General features: G+C 47.8%; 1 protein-coding gene and 1 long non-coding RNA gene across 2 annotated transcripts in view; both read left to right on the top strand.

Annotated features, from left to right (window-relative positions):
• On the top strand, positions 1-11,117 carry LOC147342216 (uncharacterized). The gene is made up of 4 exons (XR_015157712.1): positions 1-151; positions 1,700-1,885; positions 3,345-3,523; positions 8,547-11,117. It is a non-coding gene; the product is annotated as an uncharacterized LOC147342216 (long non-coding RNA).
• Positions 11,118-13,298: 2,181 nt separating this feature from the next.
• Positions 13,299-17,507, top strand: part of KCNJ1 (potassium inwardly rectifying channel subfamily J member 1) — a 32,971-nt gene continuing 28,762 nt past the window's right edge. The window contains exon 1 of the mRNA XM_086384057.1: positions 13,299-14,692. The gene's annotated coding sequence lies outside the window, so the exon portion shown is untranslated. The remainder of the gene's footprint in view (positions 14,693-17,507) is intronic.

Consider the following 17,507-nt stretch of genomic DNA (forward strand, 5'->3'; position numbering starts at 1 on the left):
GTGCTAATTGATGGAATGGTGTGTAGAATTGATCGTAACTCTACCAGAGCCAGGGGATGGAAGGCTCTCTGACTGCAGCGAGAAGTGGAGCATGAAGAAGACTAGAACTGGAATATGAGGAGGGGGCTTGAATGAAAAGAACCTCGGGGAGGTAAGTGCTCAGAGACCCGCAGCGAGGGAGCGATTGCTACTGGGATGAAGGGCCGGTGAAATGTGGGAAGTGATGACGGGGCTGTAATCGACCAAGTGACTACTATGTGCTAAGCTCTTCTGCTTCACAGAAGACAGTGCTTTTAAGCTTCTTAATAACCTCCTGAGGGGGGTAGTGTTATCATCATTCTCAGATGATAACAGGATACTTCTCTTGTTTGAGCCTCCTTTTCTCATCTGAGAATGATGAGAAAAGGAGGCTCAAACAAGAGAAGTATCCTCTCATTGGCACAGAATTTTTTTTTTAAAAAAAGCAATATATTTTGTAAAGCCTTTATTGAGTTTGTTACAATATTGCTTTTGTTTTGTGTTCTGGTTTGTTGGCCCTGAGGCATGTGGGATATTATCTACCCCACCAGGAATTGAACCTGCACCCCATGCATTGGAAGGCGAAGTCTTAACCACTGGACCACCAGGGAGGTCCCTCATTGGCACAGTTTTTAACAGTGAATTTCAGAACCCAGTTTTGTCAGGTTACACAGTCATATTCCTAACTGCTAGGTGCTGAATTGTGTGTCTCTGCCCCAAATTCAGATGATGAAACCTTAAGCCCCAGTCCTGCAGACTGTCTTTAGAAACAGGACGTTTGAAGAGGTGATTAAGTTAAAATGCATCTGTTGTAATAGGCCCCAATCCAGTGGGGCCTGGATCTTTATAAAGAGAGGAAATTGACACACAGGGAGACACACAAGCATAGTCAAGGCTATATGAAGACTCAGGGAGAAGACAGCTATCTGCAAGCCAGGGAGAGAGGCCTCAGGAGAAACTGAACCTGCCCACACCTTGATCCTAGATTTCCAGCCTTCAGAACTGTGGGAAATTTCTTTTGTTGAAGCCCCCAGATCTGGGGCATTTTGTTAGAGGGACCCTAGCACACTAATGCAGTAACATGATGGATGGAACGCTGCTTCTCACAAGGATGTTGCATGCCAAGCTATGGAATTTGAACTTTACTCCACAGATGGGAAGTATCTGTTGAAGATTTCTGAGTCACAGAGAATTATGAAAGCCATTTCTGTGAAGATTTTCCTGGAGGTGGTTTGCATATTATTCACTCATTTCAGTGAGCACCTATTTGGTGACCCCCACCATGGCAGAGACCGCATTTGCCAGGGTCACCTCTGAGCACCACTGGTTCCCAAGCTTGCACAGCTTCTGGCACATAGACAGTAAGAAACTAATAGTTGTCAAATGAAAGAAGGTTAGATTCTAAGAACAGGGAAAAAAAAAACCACAGCAAGATAAATGCAGAACTTGCCTTCAAATGGCTTCCAGTCTGGTGAGGAGAGCGGTATATAACTAGTTTCACAGTGTGATCAGTTTAGGTGGAGCAGAGATGAGACAGCATCATTCAATACAACTTTTGCAATGCAACTGATGTTGTGCATGTGTTCTGTTGTCTCTGGCCCATGTTGAATGTGTAAGATGTGGTTGCTGCAGATAAAAAACTGAATTTTTAATCTTACTCCATTTTCATTGAAATAAGCAGGATGGTTGGTGGCTACCATGTTGCACGGTCTAGGATAAGGGGCTGGAAGCACGTTTGTAGGCTCCACCCAGATGCTGCCCTGTGGTGACAAGGGCAGTGGGTGATGGGACCTGAGGAGGCACAGTGTCCTGAGGATGCACAGTGTGGTGCAAGTCCAGCCGCATCAGCACCACTCCCAGGACCCAGGTAAGAAACACAGAATCCCAGGCTCCACCTTAGTCTTGCTCTAAGAGAAGTTTCACTTTAACAAGATCCCCCGAGTGACTCCAGTATTTTTGCCTAGAGAATCCCATGGACAGAGGAGCCTGGCAGGCTACAGTTCATGGGGTCGCAAAGAGTTGGACATGACTGAAGTGACTTAGCACGCAACCATACACACACACAGAGACACACACACACCCCGAGTGACTCTCATGCACACTGGAGTTTGAGAGAGAGAGAGAGAAAGCTCTAGGTAGAAGATGCAGCCGAGAAAGATTCAGCAGACGTCAGTGCTTATCAGGGGACCAGGGGGCAGAGCTGGGCTTGGAGCTGAGCCGGGCTAAGCTTCCTAGACTCTCTGGGGACCTTCAGACCTGCCTCTTCCTGAGTACACGGACCCCTTCTACTCCCCTCCCTAAGGCTCTGATCACGTCTGCTGGGGCTTCCGTTTCCTGGCTTTCCTCTCCACCTGCAATTTACAAGTTCCTTGTATAGGTGGGACGACCTTGCTTTTTCAAGTCCTTGAAATTCCCAGTGCCTGGCATCTCTCATTCAGCAAACGCTGACTGAATGCAGGCGTGTCTGCTGATGGTAATACTAAAGGCAGGAGGAGCAGGGTGCTTGGAAAGCATAGATGCAGAGCTCGATTTCAGACCAAAGGCTGGGTGAGTTGCCCACTTGGAATTGTTGAGAAGAGGAGGGAGTGAGTGTCTGGGGTTGAGGGAGTTGGGAACAGAGGCGTGGATTTTGATATGCCATCTATGGAGAGGAGCAGGGACTCTGAGGCCAGTTTAGACACCTGAAGGAGGACAGAGAGGCAAAGAAGTCAGACCTGGGACCATGCTCATGCCTAGGGGTTGGGGAGGATGACTGGGTAGGGTTAATTTTAAATTCCCACTGGATCCGCTTCTGTGACTTTAACCCTTTTTCGTTATTATAATGCCCTGCCTCAGGGAGATAACCTGAGCCACCCACCTGTGAAGGACTGTAAGGAAGGGAAACTAACACATTCCCCTGCCATGCTGGGGGACAGCTGCAAAAATCAAATAGTCTTTTTGCTTTGTTTCTTCACCTCCCCCCACCTCTTATCCATAAAAGAACCTGGCAACCAGGCCCTGACACAATGGTTATTTTGAGGTGCTAGCCTGCCATCTTCTTAGTCAGGTGATTCCTAAATAAAGTCCCTCCCTGACCCTAACACCTCGTCTCAGATTCATTGACTTATCTTGTGGCGAGCCGAGAGAGCCTGGACTCAGTAACAGGAGGAGGTAGAGGTGGGTCCAGAACTGGATGGAGAGTTCTGATCAGAATGACCGGTGTGGCGGCCCCACCCTGAAAGGATGAGGGTGTCAAGAAATCAGAGTGGGCGCTGTACCATATTCCATCTTTAATAAAGTATTTATCTAATGGTACTCATGAAAAGTGCTTGTGCTCAACACTGCAGGGGGATAAGAAACATGTGCCCACAGCTCCCTGCTTATGCAGAGCCAGAGAAATCAAGGACAGTGGAGCCGAGGGGAAAAGCCACTGCTCTGCCTACCAGACACACTAGCGACTCTGCAGGTCCTGCTGTGTGCCTCCTGCTCCTGCCTGATCACCAGACCTGTGGCCCTGCTTCCCCAGGTAAGCACTCACCTGTTGGATAAGAATCCCAGAACACCTTTCATGGATGTTCATGGAATTCCAGTTGTAGCACAACCGTAGCTTCAGCTTTTCCAACACCAGCTTCCCGTTCCTGAATTTCCTACTCCCGAATCCAGGCCTAGGTGCCCCAGGTCAACATTTACCACAATTGGCTACACAGTCGATTTTATTGGACCAGCACCTGTGCGCCTAGGAGCCAGGGCACTCAACCGCCAGAGGAGTCTGGGTTTTGTACCCAGCATCCAGCTTTCAATTATTGCAACACTAGGAGTGAATGATTTATTTTTCTCCTGCTCCACAAAGAGGGATATTATTTGAAGATAAAAGAGAACAAACAACTTTACTTCTTTCTTAACTTTATTGATCAAATCTCACTTTATTCTGTTTGGGGGAAAACCCAGTAGAATTACTGACAAGCAAGCCCTGGACCGGCAATGGCAAATTCCACAAGGGGCCAATAGCACCATCTAGTGGTTGAAAAGGATTTCTCGGTAGATAGCATACATTATTGCCTCATTGATCGCAACCCTCGGTTTTGGTTTTATTAAAGTTGCAGATGTCTTTATTCAAAGCATCACATTGTTCTAACTAGTTTGATATGAAAAAGTCAAATCTCCTCCTCCCCCTTCTCCCAGAAGCTACCATCTTTCCTCTTTTTTGGTTATCTTTTCCCCATGGTTTTACCCCTTGTGTAAGTGCTGCCTGCGTGCTCAGTTGCTAAGTCATGTCTGACTCCTTGGGACCCCATGAACTGTAGCCCACCAGGCTTTTCTGTCCATGGGGTTTTCCAGGCAAGAATACTGGAGTGGGCTGCCGTTTCCTTTTCCAGGGGATCTTCCCAATCCAGGGATGGAACCCAAATCTCCCGTTTGGCAGGCGGATTCTTTACCACTGAGCCACTTGGAAAACCTAAGTGCTTCGTCTGTAGTAATACTTAGATGCTTCGCTCTGAGAGACTACCACTGGAGATGGAACTTTTGAATAGCTCTCTCCTCCCCATCCCTACCACCTGTGCACACTCTTCCCATCTTCCATGCTCCCAATAGGTATTTTTTCAATAAATATTCAGGTTCAATGTTATCATGACTATACAATTCTACTCATAGCTGATCCATGCAGTAAATCAGATTACTTTTTATTTTCTGCACAACCTTTTGTTGGCATCACTAATTTTCTTGGTTTTCTTTGCTCTCATCATCAATATCAAGAAAATGTCTTCACCTACAACTTCAGTCTCTTCTCAAAATGTCCAGTTATGTGAAGTGAAGTGAAAGTCAGTCATGTCTGATTCTTTGGGACCTGGGGGACTGTAGCACACCAGGCTCCTCTGTCCATGGAATTCTCCAGGCAAGAATACTGGAGTGGGTTGCCATTTCCTCTTCCAAGGGATCTTCTCAACCCAGAGATCTAACCCAAGTCTCCTGCATTGCAGGCAGATTTTTTACCATCTGAGTCACTCTGTCTCTTGCAGAGATCTCGCCAGGAGCCGTCCACTCCCTTTGGTCCGGATGGGTTACTTACTCTCTGCTGGAGCACAGTTGGCCCCTGGCATCTCTTTTCCCTCAACCCCTCACCCTCCCACTGCCCCCACCCCCGACTGCATCCCCTGTTTCCTGTGTCTCCTGCATTTTTCTTTCTTGGTTCATGCTTCCACTTTGGAGGGACACATTCTGCAGCTGTTTCTTGGGAAAGAGAGCATTCAAAGTGAATTTTTTGAGACTTTGCTTATGTGAAAATGACTCTGCTCTACTTGATTGACAGCTTGGCTACATATAGGACTCTAGATTGGAGATCGTTTTCCTTCAGAACATTTCACAGATGTCTTGGTTTCCTTTCACCTTTCCATCGTCTTGTTGAGGTGTCCACAGCAGGATTCACGCCTGGACCTTTCACCCGTCCTCTCTTTCCTTTCTGAAAACAAGCGAGACCCTCCCTTTGTCCGTGGTGTTCTGAAATTTCAGAGAAATGGGGCCTGGTTGGTGGAGAAATATTTATACCTGTTGTGCTAGACACGAAGCAGCTCTTTTCTTTTTTAAGTTTTTGGCTGTTCTTCCTGGCATGTGGGATCTTGGTTCGCTCAGAACGGATCAAACCAGCGCCCCCTGCGTTGAAAGCATAGGCTTAACCCCTGGGTCACCGGGGATGTCCCCACGAGGCAGTTCTTTTCATCATCGCCTTGCATTCTGGGAAATGTTCTGGCCACATTTCTTTGATGGTTTCCTTCTTCCTGGTCCATTCCCTCACTCTGAAATTCCTCTCACTTAGAATCTGAAGCTCAGAAAGCCCTCATTTCTTTATCTTTTCTCTCCCAATTTCATCTTTCTGTGTTTTCGTCTATGCTCCTGTAGATTTCCTCAACATTTTCTTTCACACTTTCTTCTGAGATTTTTGGTTTTGCTTTCCTATTTTTAATTTCTGAGAACCCCCGTCTCTGATTCTAAGTCTCACTATTTTGGCAGCGTCCTTTCATTTGCGGTTTCTTCTCCCTGTGTAGTCTCCGTTTCCTCCAAGATGCTTCGTCATGGCTATTTGTTTTATCTTCATGTCTATTTGTTTTCGCTCCTCAGACACCTGGTAACCTGGGCCCCGAGAATGGGGTCTGACAGCTCTCAAGCTCTCTTGAGGATGCTCTGTCTGGACCATTTCAGTGCAGGACCCTCTGTTAGTACTTTTTCCTTTTGGAGATATTCAGGTTCCTCAGGACCAACTCTCTCAGTCTCTGGTTTGGAAGGTCAAGTCCTGAGTGCTGGTGTCTGGAATCAAGTTGGGGACTAGATCTGGGGGCTTTGATAGCTGGGTGTGTTTACTTAGCTTTGCTTTTCTCAGATGTTAAAGCCCATCCCAATTGGTGTCATGTCAAGCCCTCTCCACCCAGAGGCACTTTGCTTTATCCTAGAGAATAAACCTCCAGTCTTGTGCCGGGGAAGCTGGGAGAGACTTCTTGCCTGGGGCCAAGTCAGGGAGAGGATCCTTCTTAAGCAGACTCAATCGATCCTCCTCCTTCTAGCTGCCTGTTCATCCTTCACCTCCAGTGGTGGACTGCGCTACACTTTTTTGAATTCTGATGTTATAATTGTGCTGGTCCTGGTTTCTTCCTGTCCAAGCATAGAATGAGTCAGTTTTCTAGTTTTCAAAAATATTGCTGCTATTGTCTCCTCTCTGGTTCTTTTTACTTTTGATGGCTAACAACTGTTGAAGAACTGTTATTGGATTAGGATTTCAGATGAGAGTACAAGCAGAAGCATTTCTTTAAATCACTCTCTTTAACTCAAGTCATTTATTCATTTTTAATCATCCATCCTGCAGACATTGGTTGACCCCTTGCTCTGCAGCAGATACTGTGCCAGGTTCTGAATGTGCAGGAATGAATAAGATCATAGCCCCTGCCCAGAGCGATGTCTCCCCTTGTGGTAGCAGATACATAAATAGTGATGCAAGTTTATAGAGAAAGGATACACAGCTAATGGTGATGCTCGGGTGTCTCCATGGGTGTAAAGTCGGCTGTCTTCCAAGAGACCCCAGAAAGTGACATCACTTACTAAGTGGTCCCCAACCTTTTGGGCACCAGAGACTGCTTTTATGGAAGATAATTTTTCCACAGACTGGAGAGGGAGGATGGTTTGGGGATGATTTAAGTGGGTTATATTTATTATGCACTTCATTCCTATTCATATTGCGCCAGCTCCACCTCAGATAATCAGGCATTCGATCCCGGAGGTTGGAGAGCCTGACTGAGAGCATTTGCCAAGACCCCCACTGCAAGTTCAGTCACCTGATTTTTGAGCACAACCATCTCCCCAAGAACACTGGTTCAGGTCTGACTTCCTAATGTCAACTAACGCATTAATTTGCTGTGACCACTCTGTGCTGGGAGGTAGAAGTCACATCAAGTCAACACATCTCTCCCTACACACGGGAAGCCAGAAGGGAGGCCAGCTCGTGATGGGAACCTTGCTAGGTGAGCCTGGAATCCAGCAAAGGGCATGAATTGTAGATCAACTAGGTGATTATTGGTCTTGGCTGTTGAACAAGAAGCAGGTCATGGTCAATGGACTGGAATGTGGGAGTCTATTGAATGAGCTTGCCCTTCCCTAGAAGGTGCATGTGTGACAGTGCACCTGGGGATGTTCTTTCATTCACATCCATCGGCTCACTCTTTGCATGAAGATTTTTCTCGAGGAGTTCAAATTCTCCCTGTACTCCTCCTCTCTCTGGCCGCAGCTGCTCAAACCCTCCCCAGACACCCTGGCCACATGAGATTGTACTGAGCCAGGGAACCTCGTCCTTTGCTAGATGACAGGCTCTGAATGAGATGTCCCGAACCTCTCTGATGATGGTCACACCTTCTGTGGGATTGAAGAATCATGTAAGGTGGCTGTTGAGCTGTCACAGAAAAAGACTGCTCTGCCTCCTTTTCTAGTGACCTCAGAAAACACCCACTGGGCACTTGTTCCCAGAAAATTCACCTCCCCTTATCCACAGAGAACCTGGCCGTCATTTCGCTCTAGTGACTTTTTGTAAAAGAAGAAACCAAGCCCTGAAGCTGTTGGAGAGTGGTGGGTGGGACCTTTCTCCTCCACTGAGGATTTGCAAGTGAGAACTGGAGGGCACCTGGGGAGTGCACTCATGGCTTCTGGTGAGAGAGCCGGGGAGGAGGGGGCAAGGTCAGGACGGGCTTGGGGAGGGGAGGCTTGCATAGATAGGGGTGGTGATGAGAATAGACCACATCACCTCTATTCCAGGGCAGCTGCCGTATCGAGGACGTGATTCTTAACTGGACACAGAGACGCGAGGCCAGGAACATCACTTACCTTCTTCTGTAGCTTCTTGCCCTTGTTTAAATGATCACACAAGGCCATGTTCACAAAAGTGCTTTGCAAAGGATCAGATTGAAAACAGGAGGCTACTGTGATGGTTGTTTTACAGGTAATGTGGAGACGCTTTTAAAGAGCAGAATTCATTGGGATTCTCTCTCTCTTTTTTTTTTTTTCATTTTATTAAGAAAGGGCAGAAATGGTATGGACCTAACAGAAGCAGAAGATACTAAGAAGAGGTGGCAAGAATACACAGAAAAACTATACAAAAAGATCTTCATGACCCAGATCACCATGATGATGTGATCACTCACCTAGAGCCAGACATCCTGGAATGTGAAGTCAAGTAGGCCTTAGGAAGCATCACTATGAACAAAGCTAGTGGAGGTTATGGAATTCCAGTTGAGCTATTTCAAATCCTAAAAGATGATGCTGTGAAAGTGCTGCACTCAATATGCCTGCAAATTTGGAAAACTCCACAGGGGCCACAGGACTGGAAAAGGTCAGTTTTCATTCCAATTCCAAAGAAAGGCAATGTCAAAGAATGCTCAAACTACCGCACAATTGCACTCATCTCCCACACTAGTCAAGTAATGCTCAAAATTCTCCAAGCCAGGCCTCAATAGTACGTGAACTGTGAATTTCCACATGTTCAAGCTGCTTTTAGAAAAGGCAGAGGAACCAGAGATCAAATTGCCATCATCTGTTGGATCATCAAAAAAGCAAGAGAGTTCCAGAAACACAACTACTTCTGCTTTATTGACTGTGCCAAAGCCTTTGACTGTGTGGATCACAACAAATTGTGGAAAATTCTTAGAGATATGGGAACACCAGACCACCTGACCTGCCTCCTGAGAAATCTGTAAGCAGATCAAGAAGCAACAGTTAGAACTGGACATGGAAAAACAGACTGGTTCAAATCAGGAAAGGAGTACATCAAGGCTGTATATTGTCACCCTGCTTATTTAACTTATATGCAGAGTACATCATGAGAAATGCTGGGCTAGAAGAAGCACAAGCTGGAATCAAGATTCCCAGGAGAAATATCAATAACCTCAAATATGCAGACGATACCACCCTTATGGCAGAAAGTGAAGAGGAACTAAAGAGCCTCTTGATGAAAGTGAAAGAGGAGAGTGAAAAAGTTGGCTTAAAACTCAACATTCAGGAAACAAAGATCATGGCATCTGGTCCCATCACTTCATGGCAAATAGATGGGGAAATGATGGAAACAGTGACAGACTTTATTTTGGGGGGCTCCAAAATCACTGCAGATGGTGACTGCAGCCATGAAATTAAAGACACTTGCTCCTTGAAAGAAAAGTTATGACCAACCTAGACAGCTTACTGAAAAGCAGAGACATTGCTTTGCCAACAAAGGTTCGTCTAGTCAAAGCTATGGTTTTTCCAGTAGTCATGTATGGATGTGAGAGTTGGACCATAAAGAAAGCTGAGTGTCAAAGAACTGATGCTTTTGAACTGTGATGTTGGAGAAGACTCTTGAGAGTCTCTCAGGCTGCAAGGAGATCTAACCAGTCAATCCTAAAGGAAATCAGTCCTGAATATTCATTGGAAGAACTGATGCTGAAGCTGAAATTCCAATACTTTGGCCACCTGATGCAAAGAACTGACTCATTGGAAAAGACCCTGATGCTGGGAAAGCTTGAAGGTGGGAGGAGGAAGGGACGGCAGACAATGAGATGGTTGGATGGCATCACCAAATCAATGGATATGAGTTTGAGTAAGCTCTGGGAGTTGGTGATGGAAAGGGAAGCCTGGCGTACTGCAGTCCATGGGTTTGCAAAGCGTTGGACACGACTGAGTGACTGAACTGAACTGAACTAACCATGCATCAGCATTCATGTTACACAATTGTTCCCAAGCCTAGGTCAGGCCCTATCTGTGCTCTCTGTTCACCGATGAGTACCCCAGCCACCCAGCACCTCCATTCCCACAGCCCTGAAGCCCCCCCAACCCCAGACCACCAGGGACAACGGTCTCTATTCACACTTCACAGTGTAGGGACCATGGCGTGACCTCTTCTGTGCATTCATTGGTGCAGGACTTAGAACTAAACCAGGATTCCTAGTTTCTCCTTCTATTTGATTTTAGTATTATGCATAATGATGAAATAGTAAGTGGTGTTTATACAGCACTTAGCAATAACAAGGCACTTCCACTTATAAGGTGAGTGCAATTTGTCTCTTTTTCAGATGAGGAAGCTGAGACTCCGCAAGGTTATGTAATCACCCCAATGTGACAGCCAACCTCAAACTCAGATTTTCTGATTCCAAGTTCAGTGTTTTTCCTACAACCTGAGCTCTCTGAGGCTGCACCCTGAACTTGAGGCTCTTATTCTAAGGCCCGTTTCGTCCTCCTGAATACAATCCTCATGACCTGGCACCCAAAGTTGCTGTGGGGCTGAGAGACAGCAGGGACCCAGGCTGGAAGGCCAGTGCCACCTGCTTTTTGGAATCCATATTTTTGAAGGCTTCTCTGGCTGGCCAGTGGTTAGGACTCTGCGCTTTCACTGCCTAGGGCCTGGGTTCAATCCCTGGTGTGTGCATACTAAGTTGCTCAGTCATGTCCGACTCTTTGCGACCCCGTGGACTGTAGCCTGCCAGGCTCTTCTGTCTGTGCGATTCTCCAGGCAAGAATACAGGAGTGGGTTGCCATTTTCTACTCCAGGGTCAATCCCTGTTGGGGGAATTAAAATCCCACAGGCTGCATGGCACAGTCAAAAAAAACAGAAAAACAATGTTGGTGAGTGGAATCCAGGTTCTTTACATGCTGGGAGAGTTTGGGCTTCATGGTCTGTCCTGTAGGTACGACAGGTTCTGACAACCATGGACATGCGTCGTGGGTGGATCTTTGAGCAATGAGGTGCAGGGCTGGTCACCCATGGTAGGAAATGATTGTCACATCCGCCACTTTGGCCACAAAGCCATCAACTTCAAGGTCGCTGGACTGGCACCTGTGCTGCATCACTGCAGAAGTCGGCAGTTTCCAGAGCCAGGGTTTGCGTGCCTGAGGCAAGAAGCTGACCCCCATAAATGTGCGAGCCTGGGAGAAAGTGCATGCCAAGTCCTGGCTTGAGGGGCATCTGCTCCCTGGGCAGCCCTCCCCGCCTCCCCTGGGCATTCAACAAACACAGGGGTGACTGGCTGGGATCATGTGAACTCATTTGTCTTGACTTCTGATTTTATGGCCACACGTGTGAGCAACTGAGAATCTGGAACAAAATGTCCAGGACACTGGACTGAAATCCTAGGAAACCTCAGGCCAGTGTTGCTGCCACGTCGAATGAGGGGGTGCGTTGGGCCCTTCCCTCTGGGCTTCCAACAGATCTTGGAAGGACCCCTGGTCTTATGCCCACCCACATGCCCCCAACTCACCTTTGTTCTCCAGCCTCCAAGCTACTTCTCCTTCATCCACTCCCCACCTTCCAAGACCACCTGGTATAATCCTCCCCCACCCCCAATAGCATCCTGCTAAGCACCACCAGCTCTTGGAGGCTCCCTCAGCTGAAAGTAAAACTCTTCTTCCGTTTATTCATGATGCTTCCCACGATTTATGCCTTATTGTGCCCGTGATGTCTTTTCCTCTATGAAGCCTTAAACTCTTGAAGGCAGGCACCATGATTTATTCATGTTGTAATTCGCCAAGTGCCTGGTGCTGTGGCTTCTACAGAAAGGCCCTCAACAAGCCTTTAGTGAATGAAACAGAATTGTCAAAATTCTCCCTTTGTTCCACCCTATTTTTTTTTTAATGTCCCTTGACCTGGAATTTCTCACAGGGCAGTGGGGGTGCTACCCTCTTCAAAAGGCAGTCAGTGTTTCGAAGGAAAGCTTTTCATCTCTTGCACACGGGCTTCTCAAAACCATTCCTTGGGAAGCCCGTGTGACGGTGCTCTTGCTTTTTGTCACCTCAGTGGGATAACCTACTTCTCTTCTGGGGCAGACATGTTCACATTGTACCATCTCTTTCAGCAGACACTGGTTCTCTTAAAAGAAAAAAAAAAAACCGAGGCACAAAGAGGAAAGAACATCTTCCAGCAGAAGTCCCTCTGTCCTGCCCACTCAGGAGCTGGAGGCTGGTCTGAGGGACGATGTGTTTGCTTGTTGTGGAATGGCCTTTCCTGCCCTTCCTGAATCAGAGGACGCCAGCCACATCTGTAGAAGGCAGTAGCCTGGGACACAGGGAATCCCCTCCCCATTATGTGCAGGGAGACAGCTTGCAGGTTTATTGCTGCTGTTGTTTAGTCGCTCAGCCGTGTCTGACTCTTTGAGACCCCACGGACTACAGCCTGCAAGGCTCCTCTGTCCGTGGGATTCTCCAGGCAAGAATACTGGAGTGGGTTGCCATTTCCTCCTCCAGGGGATCTTCCCAACTCAGGGATCAAACCTGGGTCTCCTACATTGAAGGCAGATTCTTTTACCCACTGAGCCACATGGGAAGCCCCTCCAAAGACCTACTGTTTATATAAGTTGCTCCCCTTGGAATATTAGTCATGAATGGAATAATACCTTTGCAATGCTCCAAATTTCTTTAAAGAAAAGGAAAAGAAAAGCCTTCCATGAGCTCTGGTCCCCCAGCTCAGGTGTGGAGGTTGGGGCTCCAGGCTGTGTTTGAGGAGTTAATTCCTGTGAGCACCAGCAGAGTGGGACCTGGGTAAAGCCAGGGAGAAAGGCCCTCTGCTCACTGTCCCAGGCTGCCGGGGCAAGGAGGACTGTGTCTGTGACCACGGAGGTGGGAGAAGCAGCAGATGGAGGAGCAGGAGCAGGACTTCCCCATGAAGGCAAGAGGAGAGACTGAGAAAACGATCCATGTTGGTTCTATGGAAGATGAAATATTCCATCTGATTCACCTTCCCTATTATGACCAAGATGCCTGGAACTGGGAGAGTCAGCAGCCCTGCCCTCCAGGTTGCCTAGCAACACCCTCTTTCTAATTCCCAGCTGGTCCCCAGGGGCTGGTCTGAATGGGGGGCAAGGGGAGAGGGGGAATGGAGGTAAAATAGCTACCTGTTCTCCAAAATAATGAGACGCTCTGGCTCCATCCTGCAAGGGACCTGACTTGCAAATGAATGAGGCACTTAAGGAACCCTTTGTTTTCCTCATTTTGAGTGGTTCTGCACTGACTGGAGAATTAGTGTTTAGCTTTGCAAGAGGTGTGTGTTCGTGTTTTCAGTTATCTGGAGGCTGATTGGGAGAATGAAAGGCATCTCTGTGACTCATGCTGACCCGGGACTCTGTGGCTCCTTGGCCTCCTGCTCTGAAATTGAAGATGAGAGCCCTGGTGCTGAATTGTGGAGGACAGAGGAATCGGACAGGACTGAGTGACTGAACAACAACAACAGTCTGGTGAGGTGCTAAGTGGAGACCAGAGGGTGAAGGGTGCCTGTATTGACCTCCCAATACTCCACGAGTGCAGAGTGACAGTTTACTAGGGGAACCGCTTTCTGATTCTCCAGTGGTGACCCGCAGTGGAGTGAGTGAAGGCCCACAAAGACCACCAGGGCAGGGGGAACACTGACCCCTGTGTCACACCCATAAGAGAGTATAAGACAAGATGTGTGAGCCAGAGTGAGATGACCCTCGAGGGTGGGATGGGAAGAAGGAAAGAAAGCAGACCCTGGGGTGTGCTGATTTCTGGAACAGTTACTCAATGCCAAGTGCGTGCCAAGTCTGTCACCTCCATGACCTCACTCTCTACTCTAGACTCCAGGGAGAGAAGCTAGGACCTTGTCCCCAGGTGAAAAGTTGGTGCTCTAGGGCTTCCTTCCCAGTTGGCTCTACTGTAAATCTTTGGCTACAGAGTTCTACACTGAACTGAAACTATGGTGGGTGATGATGGCCAAGGGACAGTCAGATCAGCCTGAGCTGTGACCACAGAGGAGTCATGGAGCAGAAGCTTTGAAGGGCTCCTCCCTGACCCGGCAGCATCTAGCCTTCGTGCGTGTGTTTGTCTGGGACACTCAGCCGCAGCACACTGGTTCCAGTACAGTTCCATAAACAGATCCCTCATAATTAGCCCTGGCGGCTCAACACCTCTGCTGTATCCTGCCCACTTACCCGCCACGCCTCCTCTTGTTGGATCCGGTTCTAAGTAAACTGTGTTCTTTGAGAGCCATTGCATACAGATGAGTTGGCAGCCGGTCTGAGCTGACCCACAGACTCATAAAAACCAACAGGGCCCTGGGCCCCTTCACCCGTGCCATCCAAACTCTTGGGACCAAAGGTGCAAGGACTCACTCACGTCAAGGACCTGGCTGCTCTCTCGGGGACCAAGGAACTGAGCTTTTGTCTCTGCATTCATGCTGGCAATCCATGAGGTAAGCGGAGAAATGCCATATTGCCCCTTTGGGGAAAGAAGAAGTTAATTCTGGTGGAAATTTAGTCTTCATTTCCCCATTTCAGATCTAGACAGGACTGTTCTCTGTTCCCAGATTATAATGGTGTGATTTTAACTCCCTCGCTTGATGCTGTGGGTCTTCTGTTTGCAAATGAATGATGAGCCATGAGCTCCGTCCTGGCCGCCCTTCGTGGCTCCACAGCCCTGAGTGTCATGCCTAGCTTCACTGCCTCCTCATGGTGGTGGAGACCTGCATGGACTTGTGTCCCTGACAGCGTCAGCCCCTGCAAGGGCAGACCTCTCTCTGCCTTTGCTGTCATTTTGGCAGAGGGTAAGGTGCTAGTCCCGGAGGAGGGCATGGCAACCCACTCCAGTATTCTTGCCTGGAGAAGCCCAAGGACAGCAGAGCCTGGCAGGTTACAGTCCATAGGACTGCAAAGAGTCGGACACGACTGAAGTGCCTTAGCACACATGCACACAAAGGTGCTAGCGAGGTCCACTGTGCAAGAGGCTGAAGCCTTGTTTGAGTGGAACACGTTAGTATTAATAAGACGCTTGGCTTACCTGCACCCAAATGCCTTTCCTTCATTTGATGAAATGTTGCTTGATTCCAAGTTAAGTCATCTGGGATCCTCCAGGTTTGTTCAGCGTCAGCCGTATGGGTGCTCTGACGGTGCACGACACCTGTTCCCTGTGCTCTGCTTTCTACAAGCCTGAGAACAAGCAGATCTGCAGTCCCCTTCTCCAAACAACCATGTTGTACAGATGCTGTGCATAGCAGCTCCAAAAATATTTGTCTTTAGCAATTGGTAAGGTTTAGGAAGAACGTGTTTGCTTTTTACTGTAGCTGGGCATGCAGATGGAGCCAGGCACGGTGACAGGAAGCGCGCTGTTTTTGACAAGGACTTAACTTAGTCCACTGCCTGATGCCCTTCGGTCGTGGGCTTAGCTTGTCTTGCCTTACTCTGGCCTGTTTTTTGAAAATGTATTCTCACTAAGTTAGCTTCAGTTTTTCCAAACACGGTGAGGGGCAGGGGAGGGGTGCTTTGTGAAGTAATGAACCATTAGAAAAAAAATTTATTTTAATATGTAAGGCACGAAGATGCTTCCTGTCCCCTTCCCTATCCCTCAGTAAGGAGGACCTCAAGTCAGCTCAGGTGCGGGCTGAATCTGCAGGTCAGCACAGGGAGCGGATGACTTGTAAATGGTTCTCTGAGCTTTGATGCTGTTGGTGGCGTTTTTTCTGTGTATTTTTTTTTAAATACATAAGATGCTGTAATTGCCAAGAAATGCTCTGCAGAGCTGAGAGTCAGGATTTCTCATGCATGTCTTCTTTCCTTTTCCCAGCAATTCATTTTTTTCTGTGCCAGGTTACAAATCTACCCTGGACCTTTTCACAGCTCAGTGATTTCCCAAGGAATCAGCTTTGATCACATGCTTTGCCTCTTACTTGTCCCGTGGTTTCCATGGCGTGAATGCTTCTTAATTCTTCCTCTTTGAGTTCTCCCTGGGATTGCTTATAGGGCCTGAGTTTGACCCAAATCCTACTCCTCTTGGTTCTAAAATTCAAGATGCTCATCCTATTTTCTTCTCTTCATCATTGCCCTCTGCATTACTATTAGTCTTAGACATACAGGTATTTTTTGCTCATTTGCCTTTCAACAAGCTTAGAATGAGCACCCATTGTGTTCTGGGAGCTCTGCGAAGTCCTGGGTATTATTGAATAGCCCTTGTTCTCATGGCAGTTACTGTTCAGGGCTTGGGTACATGGAGATAGACTGTTAAACTTGAGTGGGGCAAGTGCCCAATGTAGTCATGATATAATCACTGCCTGTGTGGAAGGGTAGTCCTCAACTCCCTGGGTGGGCAGGATGGGACTGGTGGGGGCAAGAGGAAGGACATTCCTGAATACGAGGTAGTATTTACAAAAACACAGAGGCATGAGAAAATGTGACACCTTCAGGGGATGTGGGGCTACTGTGGCTGGAGTGGGTGGACGGGGAGGGGAGAAGAAAGACGAGGCTGCAGGGCGAGCGCCCGTGATGAGGGACCTTGTGTATGATACCCACGAGAGCAGCACAGTCTTGAAGGCAGTGGGAAGCCACGTGAGGTCGTATTTACAACTTAGAAAAGCTGCTTTGTGTGCAAAGTGCCAGGTGAATTGGGCTGGGATAAGACAATTTCTGGAAACCAGTTGGGAAATTACTAAAAGGCAGAATGCACAAGATTTGGGGCACTCTGGCTGCGAGGATGAAGTATAGCCCTGAACATGGGAACCTGAGGGTTAGCTGGTCTCATTCTGTAAATTTCCCCAAAGTCCAAATGATGAGCAAACTTTGAGTAGAAAAAAACATTTTCTCTATACTTACCCTCAAGCCACATGGCCTCTTGAACCCAGAGAAATAAGTTAACAGGCTTGGACCTCATGGGAGGTGGGCACTGTGTAGGCTAGGGGGCTGGCCTTTCAGGGACCCCCACCTCAGAAGTGAAATCCCTGGTCATTTGTTTTCCTCCATCACCAAAATGAGCAACTGCCTGTCTGCCGAGAAAGCACATCTTCAGCAAAGTGAGCCTGTGTTTCCTTCTCCTTGCCCTGAGTGCCCAGCCCTAGACAGGGCATTGCTCTAGGTCTCTGCTGAGCCCCGCTGTCAACCCTTAGGAGGCAGGGCAGAAAATGTGTCCCTCCCAACTGTGGAGCAAACAGCTGAGACAATATTAGAAATAATAACAGAATCACTGAGCATTAGAGGCCTCTGTGAAGGTTCTAAAAAGATTACTCTATGCACCATTAATTG

This window comes from Bos grunniens, chromosome 29, assembly GCF_055505025.1.
Source record: "Bos grunniens cultivar Pamir isolate PY7600 chromosome 29, Bosgru_T2T1.0, whole genome shotgun sequence".
Taxonomy (NCBI): domain Eukaryota; kingdom Metazoa; phylum Chordata; class Mammalia; order Artiodactyla; family Bovidae; genus Bos; species Bos grunniens.